Raw genomic sequence first — 17,446 nt, 5'->3', positions numbered from 1 at the left:
TATTCACTTACAAATGTGAAGTAACCTACTGAAGTACTTTTTTCCTCACATCACAATATGATTACATTAAACTACACAAAAGTAGCTATATAATGTAACAACCAGATATTACTGTATATTGAAAATATACAGAAGTAAAATGCAACATATACGCAGTAATGCAGTAGTAGCCTAATATAAATGCAGTAGTTATTAAAAGTACTTTTTTCAGAAAGCCGTCGATTGAATCAGCCCTGCAAACCTGTTGGTAGACAACTTAGTGGATAGTGGAAATATGCACTCAAACGCTCTGGAGACAATCCCAGATGATGTCCCACCAGCAGAGAGGCCTTAGGGGCAGCCCATCCCGGTCCAGCAGCTCAGCTCAATAGAGTCTACATAATTTTTTTTCTTATTTAATGTATTGTAAAATTAAATGTTTATGTTGATTTTGATATGTTTAACGTATTTTGTAAATAGTTGGAAAAAGTGCTTTAATGTAGCCTATAGAACAAATGATTTTCATTTACCAATTTTATTTGAAAAAATAAAAAGGTATAGAATTTGTTTCATGCAGAAAGTATTACTGTCATTACAAAAATAAACAATGTCCAGAACAATTCATTCTCTTTTATTTACACAATTAAAGTAGCATAAAAATAAATGTACATAATTTTTCTTTTAAAAAATAAAAGTGAAAAAAGTTAAACAAGAATATGTAGAACATTTTTCAATCATTCTCTCAAGAAGAGAAAACAGCCTGTCCATCCTCTCCCTTCTTTCCTGTGCACTCCTCGCCTCTGCCTCCCTCTGTAGTTGCATTTCTTCTCTGATCAAGTTCAAAAACCCGTCCTGTCTCGCCGCCTTCGTGCTGGTGCTCCTGCTGGTGCTACTGGTGGTGCTGGTGCTGCTGCCCCTGGCTCCTCCTCACCGTGGGCACCCACTACTGAACTCGGCCCTGGTGTGTCCTCAGGGATTGAGGCGATGAGGACAGGGGGGTTGGTGCATTGCCTCTGTCCCAAAACCTCATCCATGAGGACAAACCAGGGCCAAGTTTCAGCAGTGGGTTTCCCACTCACACTCTCACCTGTCCCAGGACACTTACAATCCTAAAGGCAGAGCAAATGAACCATGGCTTGTTAACAACAACAGGACAATACATTTCAGCAAAGATGTGTGTATTACTTTTCTTATATATATATATATATATATATATATAAACCCATTTTTTCCTGAATTGTTCTAAAAAAGCAGAAACGGGTACTTAACACAGAGGAGCAATCTTAAGTGCATTGTTAACACTGCAAAATATGACACATCAAGACATGCATACAAAATACTTAAGAAATCATATTTCTGTATACTAAAATTTGGTTAAAACCAAATAGCATGACAGCACTACAAAAACACATAAAAGTGAAACCCCATTGCCTTATCTACTGCTTTTCTTATTGTTTTGGGCTTTATTGGGTGAGTGATTTCTTATAATACACAAGTGCAAATATTACAAATAGGTCGTTAAACTAATAACGTTATTACCACAAGTTTTGCCTAAAACTACATGATAAATGTAGCCACGCAATGGTGACGAAGGAGTTAAGAAGAAGTTTATAAGAAATTTAACTCTGGTTTCGCTAGCTATTTGAGTAAATTAAAACATATACTTACATTTAAATGTGAATTTGCTGTCCACCACCGATCTCTAGTCTCGGCCGCCTTTAAAAATAAGTAAATAAATGCTGTCGTCAACGGCGCGCAATGACTTATGGGGTAGAATAGGCCGCTAAGTGTCCATTTATGTATCCTTCTTTTCACGGGGAAACGAAGGGTGCATTTGGCGTCGCTTTTGAATCAGGGAAGCCTTCGTCGCGGCGCGATGACGCAACCGGCCTTCAAATACGGACTTCGGAGGATGCAGAACTGAATTGGGACAGCCTTCATCGAGCCGCGTGACGCAATCGGCCTTCAAATGCGACCTTCCAAGGATGCAGCCTTTGAATTGGGACGTCCTTCGTCGCGCCGCGGTGACGCAATCGGCCTTCAAATACGGCCATCCGGCCTTCAAATACGGCCTTCGGAGGATGCAGCCTTCACTTTGGGACACAGCTACAGATATAAAATGAAATAGAAAGCTGCGCTTACAGACGCTCACATCCACACATAAACACAGCACTGACGTCTTCACTTCCAGGTGAAGAAGCTGTCAATCAAAAACTCAGTAGCCAATAAGAGCACACTGCTACTAGCCCCGCCCCCACGACAGAAATGTGTCAGAACAGCAAACGAAAACTCTGGGAGCGTAAACGAAAACTTCAGAAGCGTAAATGAAATCTCTGGAAGCGCATTTGTAAGTTCAGATCAGCGAACGAAATATGAGAAATTGTTAGCAAAACATGCAGTGTATTAAAAACGAAGTAAAAAAATTTGCCTGCGATTTATTCTTTTTCAGTTTCAAAGATATTTTATTCAGTTTCAATTTATATTTTCATTAGTTTCTTGAAAAGTTACGTTCATTATTATTGGATCAAAATTAATTCCATAGGGAGTCCATAAAACAAATAACAGCTTAACATCCAACAGACTCCTCTCTGAACACCTCCCTCCCTCTCTCTCTTTCAAACACAGTTTACTTACAACATTAAACTTTGTTACATTTCTCCTCTCTCTCACACACACTCACTCTCACACTCTCTCTCTCTCTCTCTCTCTCTCTCTCTCTCTCTCTCTCTCTCTCACACACACACACTCACTCATCGTTAGGAAAGATTAGATGAATGTGATCATTTATATTTGGGCCTTTTTTGGGCCTGAAATCGCTGATAAAACCTTATGGCTACTTTAGCTATTATTACATTAGCTAACTACCAACTAACCAGATAACATTAACAAATTGACAAGCACTTACTGGGCAGAATGGCTGTTAATGTTGCATGTCTTGCAAAGCGCTGTTCGTCTTTTGCCATCTTGTGAACAATTCTTGAAGCCGAAAGCGATGACCCTCGGTACCCCTCCGGCTGACATGTTGATGTGATATCTGATCTAAGTGGGCGTGGTGTGCGTAAGGTACGAGAGGGCATGACTGATGATAGTTTCATGATCCAGTCATGACAACGCTATTCTCAGCCTGCGCTCCAGCTGGGTAATCAACTTGATTTTTAAAAATAATTTCTATATTTTATATTCAAACTGAAAACATGATGTGATTAACACTCAAGTCATTCAAGTCATCGTGTCTCAAGTCATGTCAAGTCCCGAGTCTTTAACTTCCAAGTCCGAGTCAAGTCTCAAGTATTTTATTTTTTGTCAAGTCAAGTCACAAGTCATAAAAATAGCGACTCGAGTCCAAGTCACCAAGTCACAAGTCCCCATGTCTGCCTCCAGCTGTTCCAGGAAGAGCTCCAGGAACTCCTCAGGTACGTGCAGAACCTCCTCAAAGTGCTGCAGGATGTAGTGCTGTGCTTTACAGCGGAGCTTTGAGCAGGAGGAAAAGTCCTCTGTCAACTTGCAGATGCCAATGCAGTTTCCTATATTAAATTTGAAATGCTGGGTAAAACTTCATTCATAGCCACTTCCAGAATAAAATTTCAAGAATGTGTTTGCCTAGATATCATAGTTACATTCTTTTTTTCTGGCAATACACTCATTCATTTTCATGCATTTATATATTTGGACTTAGGCAGTTTCAACCGTATAATGTTGGCAGTGGAAATGATGTATATAATTATAATCATTTCTAGGTAATTTGCACACAATTGCAGTTCAAATGCTTCTTCTCACCTAAAGTAGGAGCTGCAGCCACACATGATGATCTTGTGCACTTGAAATTCTCTGTCATTTGACTTGATGATCAAGTCAGTGTGTTCGCCCAGTAAACGTGCTTCATCAAACACGTCAAAGGCTGTTGCTCTAATGTTCTCCATGTTCTCTCAGGACTGTAAATGTATTCAGTCTTCTCTCCTCAAACTCTGATTAAAGTCTCCACAGGATTGTGTCTTTGTGGGACTCTTGCTCAGGAGAGTTCTATAGAATGTCTCTGTGACATCATAGTTGTAGAGCTTCAATATATCTTTTCAGTTTGTGTCTTGGCCACATAATTATTAAAGAGTTTTGTTTTATCGATTCCTTTTGAATGAAACATCTTCACAGTAACAAAGATATTAAATTCAGAATTACTGCCATTATAAGTAAAATTACAAATAAATGGGCAAGCTGATTTTTTTTTTTTTTTTTTTTTTTTTTTACAATATTTACAACTGGAAAAATTCAACAAACAAGACTTTGAACAGTCACTAAGACACTACGGCTGTATCTGAAATTGTCCCTTATACTGGACCAGCAGTTCTCAACTGGTTTGGCCATGGGACCCACATTTTCCCATGGACATTAATATTATTATTGTTTTTTTTTTAGGAATTTGACCGAATATATATGGTATTATCACGATACTGAAATGAGCGTTTTCAAACAATAACAGGTTTTATTTATTTTTCCTTAAAACAAAACAAACTAAATTATATTTAAATCCAATAAAGTAATACATACAAAAACTACATAAAGTAAACAAATGTTTTAAACTGATTCAAGTGTTATAAAGAATTATAAAGAACAATAGGTAACACTTTACAATAAGGTAAAGTCAGTTAATGCATTAACCAACATTAACATTGAGCAAAAGCTACATCTGTTACCATAGTTATTCTTTGTTAACATTAGTTTAAAAAAAATACAACTGATCATTGTTAGTTCATGTTAGCTCAGGTCCATTAAATCATTCTGAATTTAATAATGTGTTATTAAATGTTGAAATGAACATTAACCAAGATTAATAACTGCTTTAGGAGTATTGTCCATTGTCAGTTTATGTTAACTATAGTGAATTAACTAATAAAGCCTTATTGTAAAGTGTTACCTGTTACAGAATGCAGATCCAGACACAAAGAAATACATTGAAATGTGAGCTTTATTAACAGCACTGAGCAGAATGGAGAATACGGATGAGTATGCAGTTCAAATAGACTTTGAAGAATGAGTAAAGCTTAGTAACGAAGACCTTCCTTGTTTTACAGGTGCAGGAGATCATGGATAGTTGGACGGATGGCTGGATGGACGCACACACCTCTTCGTGTTTGGTGAGTATGCAGGATGATGACAGGAGAACACAGGAGAGGAATACACTGGAGTACCAACGCTGGAGAACAGGTAAGCACTTCATAGAAACAAGACCTGACAATGATGTGAGACTAGGTGTGTGCTTTTGTAGCTGGCTTGATGATGGTGCAGATGAAGTGCAGGTGTGAGTGTTCAGTACTCTGGTGAAGGTGTGCTGTGTGAATGGCTGATGTGACAGCCTGGCAGATCCGTGACAATTACCCAACAATAATAAAGAATCAGAACATTTGCAATCAATGTGTAGGGCAGGGGTTCTCAACTCTGGTCCTCGAGGTCTATTTTCCTGCAGAGTTTAGCAGCAACCTTGATCAAACTCACCTGCTTATTGATCTTATGGGGACATTTTTTTGGTCCCCACAAGGAAAACAGCTTGTAAATCATACATAATGCAGAACATTTTCTGTAATGGGAGGTTTCAGATTAGGGGATATAATTTGTACAGTAAAACAAATCATTATTTCTATGGAAAATCCCCATAAAACATGAAGGGTGTGTGTGTGTGCGTGTGTGTGTGTGTGTGTGTGTAAATTAGTCTACTACAAACTTCCTTAACAGTATTTATGCTTACAGGGCACCTATTATGACCCTTTTCACAAGATGTAAAATAAGTCTCTGATGTCCCCAGAGTATGTATAAATATAATACCCAACAGATATTTTTTTTACAGCATGTTTAAATTGTCATTTTTGGGGGGCTCAGAAAAACACACCGTTTTAGTGTGTATCCCTTTAAATGCAAATGAGCTGCTGCTGCCGCCCAAAGGGTGGAGCCTTACGAGCTCGCGCTCAGAGCCAGGACAATCTCATCTGATAATATCAAAACAGAAACTCTCATTAGTGGTGTTCATTTCGACTCGGAGTCGGACAATAATGCCCACAGAGCCAGAGAATATATACTGTATGGAGATTGAACAGGTATAGTTTAGCTTAATTATGGTTATAACTTATTTGTCATCTGCTTTTATCCACTATTAATACAAGCCTGCTGTAGCAGACCTCGTCCGAATGATGACCAAAATATACTGATGAGTTCGATTAAGTTTATTGTACATCACACAAAAGATGAAGCGTTAGTTTTACTCCAGAAAATCACTGTAAGAGCAGCTAAATAAAAACAGTATAAGATGTGAGCATTTAAGTCTTATCCGAACAGCTTCGGAGTCATTGGAATAGTTATATGACTTATTTCGGGTTGAATGGTGGTCGTCTCGCACCCCCCAAGCGCCTGTGAGCCGAAAAACCACCCTTGCAACTTTGGGCCGGCGGGCGTGTATCGCTTGATATCAGGTCTCGCGTTGTAACGAATTGCTTTATGGCACTGCACAGTGCACACGTACACGTAGAAAAAGGTAACGTTAGATACTGAGTTCTTCACACTTTCGTCATGGCTGAACCGGTAAAAAAGAAGCAGAAAGCTAGGAAAGGTTTGTCGGAGGACCAAAGAAAGAGGAAACGGCAGACTGACCGAGCAAGGAGTCAGACTCGAGTAAATATCGTTCTTGTTGATGGACTAGTAGACATCTTCAGAGCTTATCTGTGCCTGTTCGATGTCCGACGCTTTGTAACGCGTTGTGTCAGGAGGAGAAATAGGGATAGCTCACAGATGAAGTTATTTCAGAGGCCAGACAGACTCACGGAGGCGATTGGCATCTCACAACTTGCACTTTATTCCCCAATCGAACTCGTGTAACTGTTTGTCACCCATTCTACCGTCCACAGCTTTAAGTCAAGTCAAGTCAAGTTTATTTGTATAGCGCTTTTCACAATACAGATTGCATCAAAGCAGCTTCAAAGTATTAAATTAAAATAATACAACAAAGTTTGTTTCAAGAGGAATTTATTGATTGATAAAATTAAATTAAATATCCCCAAAATATCCCCAACTGAGCAAGCCAAAGGCAACAGTGGCAAGGAACCGAAAAACTCCATCAAGTGACCTAATGGTGTCCTAAAACTCCATCAGGTGCCTTAATGGAGAAAAAAAAAACCTTGGGAGAACCCAGGCTCAGTCGGGGGCCAGTTCTCCTCTGGCATTGGATAGAGGCCGGATTGTAGTTTGAACTGTAGGATTATATGAATGCCTGGCTGAAGAGATGCGACTTTAATCTAGTTTTAAACTGGGAGAGCGAGTCTGAGCAACGAACAGTATCAGGAAGACTATTCCAGAGTTTTGGAGCCAAATGTGAAAATGCTCTCCCTCCTTTGGTGGTTCTGGATATCCTAGGTATGACCAAAAGCCTTGAATTTAGTGATCTTAAAGAGCGCGATGGATTATAGGGCGATAGAAGATCCGTTAAATAGACTGGAGCTAAGCCGTTTAGGGCTTTATAAGTCAGTAGCAATACCTTGTAATTAATACGGAACTTTATAGGTAACCAATGCAGTGATGATAAAATCGGTGTTATATGATCATATTTTCTTGATCTCGTAAGAACTCTAGCGGCGGCATTTTGGACTAACTGTAGCTTGTTTATTGAGGATGCAGGACAACCAGCTAATAAAGCATTACAGTAATCCAGTCTCGAGGTCATGAATGCATGAACTAACTTTTCTGCATCAGAAACTGATAGCATATTACGTAGCTTAGCAATGTTTCTAAGGTGGAAAAAGGCTGTTTTTGTAACATATGAAATATGATTTTCAAAAGACAGGTTGCAATCGAGTATAACACCCAGGTCTTTTACTGTAGAGGATAAAGTAACAGGACATCCTATGATGTTAAAGTTGTATTGTGCGAGGTTTTGTGGGCGGTTTTTTGAACCGATAAGTATTACCTCTGTCTTGTCTGGATTTAATAAAAGAAAATTACGCGTCATCCAATCTTTTATATCTTTAACACACTCTGTCAATTTGGAAAATGTAGCGTTTTCATCCGGCCGTGATGAAATATATATTTGAGTGTCATCGGCATAACAATGGAAACTAATTCCATGTTTCCTTATAATATTTCCAAGTGGCATCATATATATTGAAAATAACAGAGGGCCTAATACAGATCCCTGCGGCACTCCATAGTTTACTGGAGTTATGATCGATTTTTCTCCATTTAAATAGACAAAATGGTAGCGGTCAGATAGGTATGATTTGAACCAGCTTAGTGCTTGTCCTTGAACACCAGTATAATTTTGTAGTCGATCTAAGAGTATTGTGTGATCTATAGTATCGAACGCAGCACTAAGATCAAGTAAAACTAGTATTGAGATACAGCCTTGGTCAGAAGCTAAAAGTAAATCATTTGTGATTTTAACGAGCGCAGTTTCAGTGCTATGATGCGGTCTGAATCCAGACTGAAACTTTTCATAGATATCATTTTGTTGCAAGAAAGAGCCCAGTTGAGCGGACACCACTTTTTCTAATATTTTAGACATAAATGGAAGATTTGAAATGGGTCTATAATTTGCTAGATTATTATGATCTAATTGTGGTTTCTTAATGAGAGGTTTTATAACTGCCAGTTTAAATGTTCTTGGAACATGACCTAAAGATAAAGACGAGTTAATAATATTGAGGAGAGGCTCTTCCACTACAGGTAACACTTCTTTCGGTAGTTTAGTTGGTATAGGATCTAATAAACATGTTGTTGTTTTAGATGAAGTGATACGTTTATTTAACTCTTTTTGTTCTATAGTTGTAAAGCACTGTAATTGTTCTTTCGGGGTGATAATTGAAGCTGAATTATAAGGCGCGATTGAAGATTGAACGTTTATAATTGTGGTTCTGATGCTTTCTATTTTCTCAGTGAAGAAGTTCATGAAATCATTACTACTGAACTGTAACGGGATATTTTGTTCGGGTGACGTCTGTTTATTTGTTAGTCTAGCCACGGTGTTAAATAGAAACCTTGGATTGTTTTGGTTGTTTTCTATTAGTTTGCGGAGGTGCTCAGCCCTGGCAGCTTTTAGGGCCTTTTTATAACGCGAATTGATCTTTACTTGATAAACAAAAGTAAGATAAGAATGAGCATCAAACTGAAATAACCCGCATACATGGGGGTGTTCGAGGTGCACATACAATACAGACTGCCGACAGTTCAACAGGGCGCGCGCAGCTCTTAAAGGGGCCACACCTTATTTCCACTCATTACAGCCTCCGTCCTACTGAACAGGTACCGGTATAGAGGGCGGAAGGGATCAGGCCGTGAGTGCAGAGACGGCTCTGCGCGAGTGGCGACAGTAATATTAAATACAAGTACTCCACAGCGACTCTAGGGGTCGCTGTTTGACAAAAACGGAAAGCTGCATAGTGTGCCTTTAATAAAGTGAAAGTGAAAGTGAAAGTGACACATGACGGCGCTTGTCTGAAGTTTTAAATCATTGGTTACCCGTAAGCCAATCACATAACGTTTGGTTATGACGTGTGTTATGCGCTGGCTCAGCCGCATCGAACTTCCACTGTAAACACATGTATGATGTGAAAACAAAACCATCGAGCGAAATACCGGAGTGAACATGGCTGTGAACGACTTTTGCAGATTATGTGAAGTAAATCTCCGCATCCACGGTACAATCAGCGTCTACGTCACGGCTCTCAGCCCGCCCTCTGTTCGTTGATTGGCCGGCTGTTTTGAGGCCGGAGGAAAACTGAGAGATAGGTCGCTATCTCAGACTGAGTACAGAAGCGAACTGAAATTGAGCGGAAGTACGAAGTCTGACGTAGTCAGGCTAGTTTACAGCTGCTCAAGCGTCGAAACAATGGCGGACTGTGTCCCGCTCCCTCAGGGCGGGTCTATGCTCAAACTGCAGTGTCAATCAACAGTCGTGGGAGGGGCCTGTGCAAAGTGACGTCACATTGCCGCGAATCTGAGAACGGCTTGTTCTGAGACAGTGCTTATGATTTATTGGGATTATAAAAAAAAGCACTGGGTGGATTTTTATCATTATAGGGTGGTTGTGTACACACACTGCCAACACACATTTATGTTGGCATAACGTTGGCTGTCTTGCGCAGTCTACCCTCGTCGGACAGGTAATACAAGGTGCAGGCGACAGGGAACCGCATGACGGTCGTCTCAGCCTCGACGCAGCAATTCGGAGAGTGACAGCAGCGATGACCTTGACATCCTACAATTTTCACGCCACTCATCCGGGACAACATCTTCATTTTCAAAGTTCTCCCACCAGACAGCAGTTCGCCCAGGTCGGACCCAAAACCGGCGACGCTGGCGGTGACGCGGACTGGTTCTTCGTGTTGGAGGGAGGAGAAGTTGTTGCAAAATTGCTGACCTCCGAGCACTCATTCGTCTCTGCTCCTCGACATAATGGAGCAGCTGTATTTGCAAATGCAAACACACGAAAAGAGTTTGCACCAACATAAATGTGACTGCTACTCTGAACGCTTCCATGATCACCAAAGCCAAATGAAAATGTAAACATAGGTCGCACTTTTGGCGTAGGTGCGAGCTCTGGCGCATACTGTGACGTTGGCTGCCTAAACATCCGTTTGTCTCAGTTTACATGCAAACGAAGATTTTCTAAATCTCCACTCTGGCCGGAGTTTTTAGAAAGAATCGGTTTCAGAGGCAAATTCTCCATTTGCGTGTAAACGAAGGGAAATGTCTCCCTTCGTTTGCGCTCAGAAGTGAAAATTATTTATTTTTCACTTCTGCCAACAGTGTTTGAAATGTTTTAAATTGTCAACATTGAGTCCATAAAACAAATAACAGCTTAACATCCAACAGACTCCTCTCTGAACACCTCCCTCTCTCTCTCTCTCTCAAACACAGTTTACTTACAACATTAAACTTTGTTACATTTCTCCTCTCTCTCACACACACTCACTCTCACACACTCTCTCTCTCACACACACACACACACACACACACACACACACACACACACACACACACACACACACACACACACACACACACACACACACACACACACACACACACACACACACACACACACACACACACACACACTCACTCATCGTTAGGAAAGATTAGATGAATGTGATCATTTATATTTGGGCCTTTTTTGGGCCTGAAATCGCTGATAAAACCTTATGGCTACTTTAGCTATTATTACATTAGCTAACTACCAACTAACCAGATAACATTAACAAATTGACAAGCACTTACTGGGCAGAATGGCTGTTAATGTTGCATGTCTTGCAAAGCGCTGTTCGTCTTTTGCCATCTTGTGAACAATTCTTGAAGCCGAAAGCGATGACCCTCGGTACCCCTCCGGCTGACATGTTGATGTGATATCTGATCTAAGTGGGCGTGGTGTGCGTAAGGTACGAGAGGGCATGACTGATGATAGTTTCATGATCCAGTCATGACAACGCTATTCTCAGCCTGCGCTCCAGCTGGGTAATCAACTTGATTTTTAAAAATAATTTCTATATTTTATATTCAAACTGAAAACATGATGTGATTAACACTCAAGTCATTCAAGTCATCGTGTCTCAAGTCATGTCAAGTCCCGAGTCTTTAACTTCCAAGTCCGAGTCAAGTCTCAAGTATTTTATTTTTTGTCAAGTCAAGTCACAAGTCATAAAAATAGCGACTCGAGTCCAAGTCACCAAGTCACAAGTCCCCATGTCTGCCTCCAGCTGTTCCAGGAAGAGCTCCAGGAACTCCTCAGGTACGTGCAGAACCTCCTCAAAGTGCTGCAGGATGTAGTGCTGTGCTTTACAGCGGAGCTTTGAGCAGGAGGAAAAGTCCTCTGTCAACTTGCAGATGCCAATGCAGTTTCCTATATTAAATTTGAAATGCTGGGTAAAACTTCATTCATAGCCACTTCCAGAATAAAATTTCAAGAATGTGTTTGCCTAGATATCATAGTTACATTCTTTTTTTCTGGCAATACACTCATTCATTTTCATGCATTTATATATTTGGACTTAGGCAGTTTCAACCGTATAATGTTGGCAGTGGAAATGATGTATATAATTATAATCATTTCTAGGTAATTTGCACACAATTGCAGTTCAAATGCTTCTTCTCACCTAAAGTAGGAGCTGCAGCCACACATGATGATCTTGTGCACTTGAAATTCTCTGTCATTTGACTTGATGATCAAGTCAGTGTGTTCGCCCAGTAAACGTGCTTCATCAAACACGTCAAAGGCTGTTGCTCTAATGTTCTCCATGTTCTCTCAGGACTGTAAATGTATTCAGTCTTCTCTCCTCAAACTCTGATTAAAGTCTCCACAGGATTGTGTCTTTGTGGGACTCTTGCTCAGGAGAGTTCTATAGAATGTCTCTGTGACATCATAGTTGTAGAGCTTCAATATATCTTTTCAGTTTGTGTCTTGGCCACATAATTATTAAAGAGTTTTGTTTTATCGATTCCTTTTGAATGAAACATCTTCACAGTAACAAAGATATTAAATTCAGAATTACTGCCATTATAAGTAAAATTACAAATAAATGGGCAAGCTGATTTTTTTTTTTTTTTTTTTTTTTTTTTACAATATTTACAACTGGAAAAATTCAACAAACAAGACTTTGAACAGTCACTAAGACACTACGGCTGTATCTGAAATTGTCCCTTATACTGGACCAGCAGTTCTCAACTGGTTTGGCCATGGGACCCACATTTTCCCATGGACATTAATATTATTATTGTTTTTTTTTTAGGAATTTGACCGAATATATATGGTATTATCACGATACTGAAATGAGCGTTTTCAAACAATAACAGGTTTTATTTATTTTTCCTTAAAACAAAACAAACTAAATTATATTTAAATCCAATAAAGTAATACATACAAAAACTACATAAAGTAAACAAATGTTTTAAACTGATTCAAGTGTTATAAAGAATTATAAAGAACAATAGGTAACACTTTACAATAAGGTAAAGTCAGTTAATGCATTAACCAACATTAACATTGAGCAAAAGCTACATCTGTTACCATAGTTATTCTTTGTTAACATTAGTTTAAAAAAAATACAACTGATCATTGTTAGTTCATGTTAGCTCAGGTCCATTAAATCCTTCTGAATTTAATAATGTGTTATTAAATGTTGAAATGAACATTAACCAAGATTAATAACTGCTTTAGGAGTATTGTCCATTGTCAGTTTATGTTAACTATAGTGAATTAACTAATAAAGCCTTATTGTAAAGTGTTACCTGTTACAGAATGCAGATCCAGACACAAAGAAATACATTGAAATGTGAGCTTTATTAACAGCACTGAGCAGAATGGAGAATACGGATGAGTATGCAGTTCAAATAGACTTTGAAGAATGAGTAAAGCTTAGTAACGAAGACCTTCCTTGTTTTACAGGTGCAGGAGATCATGGATAGTTGGACGGATGGCTGGATGGACGCACACACCTCTTCGTGTTTGGTGAGTATGCAGGATGATGACAGGAGAACACAGGAGAGGAATACACTGGAGTACCAACGCTGGAGAACAGGTAAGCACTTCATAGAAACAAGACCTGACAATGATGTGAGACTAGGTGTGTGCTTTTGTAGCTGGCTTGATGATGGTGCAGATGAAGTGCAGGTGTGAGTGTTCAGTACTCTGGTGAAGGTGTGCTGTGTGAATGGCTGATGTGACAGCCTGGCAGATCCGTGACAATTACCCAACAATAATAAAGAATCAGAACATTTGCAATCAATGTGTAGGGCAGGGGTTCTCAACTCTGGTCCTCGAGGTCTATTTTCCTGCAGAGTTTAGCAGCAACCTTGATCAAACTCACCTGCTTATTGATCTTATGGGGACATTTTTTTGGTCCCCACAAGGAAAACAGCTTGTAAATCATACATAATGCAGAACATTTTCTGTAATGGGAGGTTTCAGATTAGGGGATATAATTTGTACAGTAAAACAAATCATTATTTCTATGGAAAATCCCCATAAAACATGAAGGGTGTGTGTGTGTGCGTGTGTGTGTGTGTGTGTGTGTAAATTAGTCTACTACAAACTTCCTTAACAGTATTTATGCTTACAGGGCACCTATTATGACCCTTTTCACAAGATGTAAAATAAGTCTCTGATGTCCCCAGAGTATGTATAAATATAATACCCAACAGATATTTTTTTTACAGCATGTTTAAATTGTCATTTTTGGGGGGCTCAGAAAAACACACCGTTTTAGTGTGTATCCCTTTAAATGCAAATGAGCTGCTGCTGCCGCCCAAAGGGTGGAGCCTTACGAGCTCGCGCTCAGAGCCAGGACAATCTCATCTGATAATATCAAAACAGAAACTCTCATTAGTGGTGTTCATTTCGACTCGGAGTCGGACAATAATGCCCACAGAGCCAGAGAATATATACTGTATGGAGATTGAACAGGTATAGTTTAGCTTAATTATGGTTATAACTTATTTGTCATCTGCTTTTATCCACTATTAATACAAGCCTGCTGTAGCAGACCTCGTCCGAATGATGACCAAAATATACTGATGAGTTCGATTAAGTTTATTGTACATCACACAAAAGATGAAGCGTTAGTTTTACTCCAGAAAATCACTGTAAGAGCAGCTAAATAAAAACAGTATAAGATGTGAGCATTTAAGTCTTATCCGAACAGCTTCGGAGTCATTGGAATAGTTATATGACTTATTTCGGGTTGAATGGTGGTCGTCTCGCACCCCCCAAGCGCCTGTGAGCCGAAAAACCACCCTTGCAACTTTGGGCCGGCGGGCGTGTATCGCTTGATATCAGGTCTCGCGTTGTAACGAATTGCTTTATGGCACTGCACAGTGCACACGTACACGTAGAAAAAGGTAACGTTAGATACTGAGTTCTTCACACTTTCGTCATGGCTGAACCGGTAAAAAAGAAGCAGAAAGCTAGGAAAGGTTTGTCGGAGGACCAAAGAAAGAGGAAACGGCAGACTGACCGAGCAAGGAGTCAGACTCGAGTAAATATCGTTCTTGTTGATGGACTAGTAGACATCTTCAGAGCTTATCTGTGCCTGTTCGATGTCCGACGCTTTGTAACGCGTTGTGTCAGGAGGAGAAATAGGGATAGCTCACAGATGAAGTTATTTCAGAGGCCAGACAGACTCACGGAGGCGATTGGCATCTCACAACTTGCACTTTATTCCCCAATCGAACTCGTGTAACTGTTTGTCACCCATTCTACCGTCCACAGCTTTAAGTCAAGTCAAGTCAAGTTTATTTGTATAGCGCTTTTCACAATACAGATTGCATCAAAGCAGCTTCAAAGTATTAAATTAAAATAATACAACAAAGTTTGTTTCAAGAGGAATTTATTGATTGATAAAATTAAATTAAATATCCCCAAAATATCCCCAACTGAGCAAGCCAAAGGCAACAGTGGCAAGGAACCGAAAAACTCCATCAAGTGACCTAATGGTGTCCTAAAACTCCATCAGGTGCCTTAATGGAGAAAAAAAAAACCTTGGGAGAACCCAGGCTCAGTCGGGGGCCAGTTCTCCTCTGGCATTGGATAGAGGCCGGATTGTAGTTTGAACTGTAGGATTATATGAATGCCTGGCTGAAGAGATGCGACTTTAATCTAGTTTTAAACTGGGAGAGCGAGTCTGAGCAACGAACAGTATCAGGAAGACTATTCCAGAGTTTTGGAGCCAAATGTGAAAATGCTCTCCCTCCTTTGGTGGTTCTGGATATCCTAGGTATGACCAAAAGCCTTGAATTTAGTGATCTTAAAGAGCGCGATGGATTATAGGGCGATAGAAGATCCGTTAAATAGACTGGAGCTAAGCCGTTTAGGGCTTTATAAGTCAGTAGCAATACCTTGTAATTAATACGGAACTTTATAGGTAACCAATGCAGTGATGATAAAATCGGTGTTATATGATCATATTTTCTTGATCTCGTAAGAACTCTAGCGGCGGCATTTTGGACTAACTGTAGCTTGTTTATTGAGGATGCAGGACAACCAGCTAATAAAGCATTACAGTAATCCAGTCTCGAGGTCATGAATGCATGAACTAACTTTTCTGCATCAGAAACTGATAGCATATTACGTAGCTTAGCAATGTTTCTAAGGTGGAAAAAGGCTGTTTTTGTAACATATGAAATATGATTTTCAAAAGACAGGTTGCAATCGAGTATAACACCCAGGTCTTTTACTGTAGAGGATAAAGTAACAGGACATCCTATGATGTTAAAGTTGTATTGTGCGAGGTTTTGTGGGCGGTTTTTTGAACCGATAAGTATTACCTCTGTCTTGTCTGGATTTAATAAAAGAAAATTACGCGTCATCCAATCTTTTATATCTTTAACACACTCTGTCAATTTGGAAAATGTAGCGTTTTCATCCGGCCGTGATGAAATATATATTTGAGTGTCATCGGCATAACAATGGAAACTAATTCCATGTTTCCTTATAATATTTCCAAGTGGCATCATATATATTGAAAATAACAGAGGGCCTAATACAGATCCCTGCGGCACTCCATAGTTTACTGGAGTTATGATCGATTTTTCTCCATTTAAATAGACAAAATGGTAGCGGTCAGATAGGTATGATTTGAACCAGCTTAGTGCTTGTCCTTGAACACCAGTATAATTTTGTAGTCGATCTAAGAGTATTGTGTGATCTATAGTATCGAACGCAGCACTAAGATCAAGTAAAACTAGTATTGAGATACAGCCTTGGTCAGAAGCTAAAAGTAAATCATTTGTGATTTTAACGAGCGCAGTTTCAGTGCTATGATGCGGTCTGAATCCAGACTGAAACTTTTCATAGATATCATTTTGTTGCAAGAAAGAGCCCAGTTGAGCGGACACCACTTTTTCTAATATTTTAGACATAAATGGAAGATTTGAAATGGGTCTATAATTTGCTAGATTATTATGATCTAATTGTGGTTTCTTAATGAGAGGTTTTATAACTGCCAGTTTAAATGTTCTTGGAACATGACCTAAAGATAAAGACGAGTTAATAATATTGAGGAGAGGCTCTTCCACTACAGGTAACACTTCTTTCAGTAGTTTAGTTGGTATAGGATCTAATAAACATGTTGTTGTTTTAGATGAAGTGATACGTTTATTTAACTCTTTTTGTTCTATAGTTGTAAAGCACTGTAATTGTTCTTTCGGGGTGATAATTGAAGCTGAATTATAAGGCGCGATTGAAGATTGAACGTTTATAATTGTGGTTCTGATGCTTTCTATTTTCTCAGTGAAGAAGTTCATGAAATCATTACTACTGAACTGTAACGGGATATTTTGTTCGGGTGACGTCTGTTTATTTGTTAGTCTAGCCACGGTGTTAAATAGAAACCTTGGATTGTTTTGGTTGTTTTCTATTAGTTTGCGGAGGTGCTCAGCCCTGGCAGCTTTTAGGGCCTTTTTATAACGCGAATTGATCTTTACTTGATAAACAAAAGTAAGATAA

At 39.3% G+C, this 17,446-nt stretch overlaps 1 long non-coding RNA gene across 1 annotated transcript; it reads right to left on the bottom strand.

The window, feature by feature from the left end:
* Window positions 1-589: 589 nt before the first annotated feature.
* LOC309504858 lies at window positions 590-2,084 on the bottom strand. Its single transcript, XR_014208207.1, has 2 exons — window positions 1,648-2,084; window positions 590-1,088 (listed from the first exon to the last, which is right to left on the bottom strand). It is a non-coding gene; the product is annotated as an uncharacterized lncRNA (long non-coding RNA).
* Window positions 2,085-17,446: the final 15,362 nt, after the last annotated feature.

Source organism: Leuciscus leuciscus (assembly GCF_965113295.1).
Source record: "Leuciscus leuciscus genome assembly, chromosome: 8".
NCBI lineage: Eukaryota > Metazoa > Chordata > Actinopteri > Cypriniformes > Leuciscidae > Leuciscus > Leuciscus leuciscus.
Note: the sequence above shows the minus strand (reverse complement) of the source record. Positions and strands in the feature narration are given on the sequence as shown.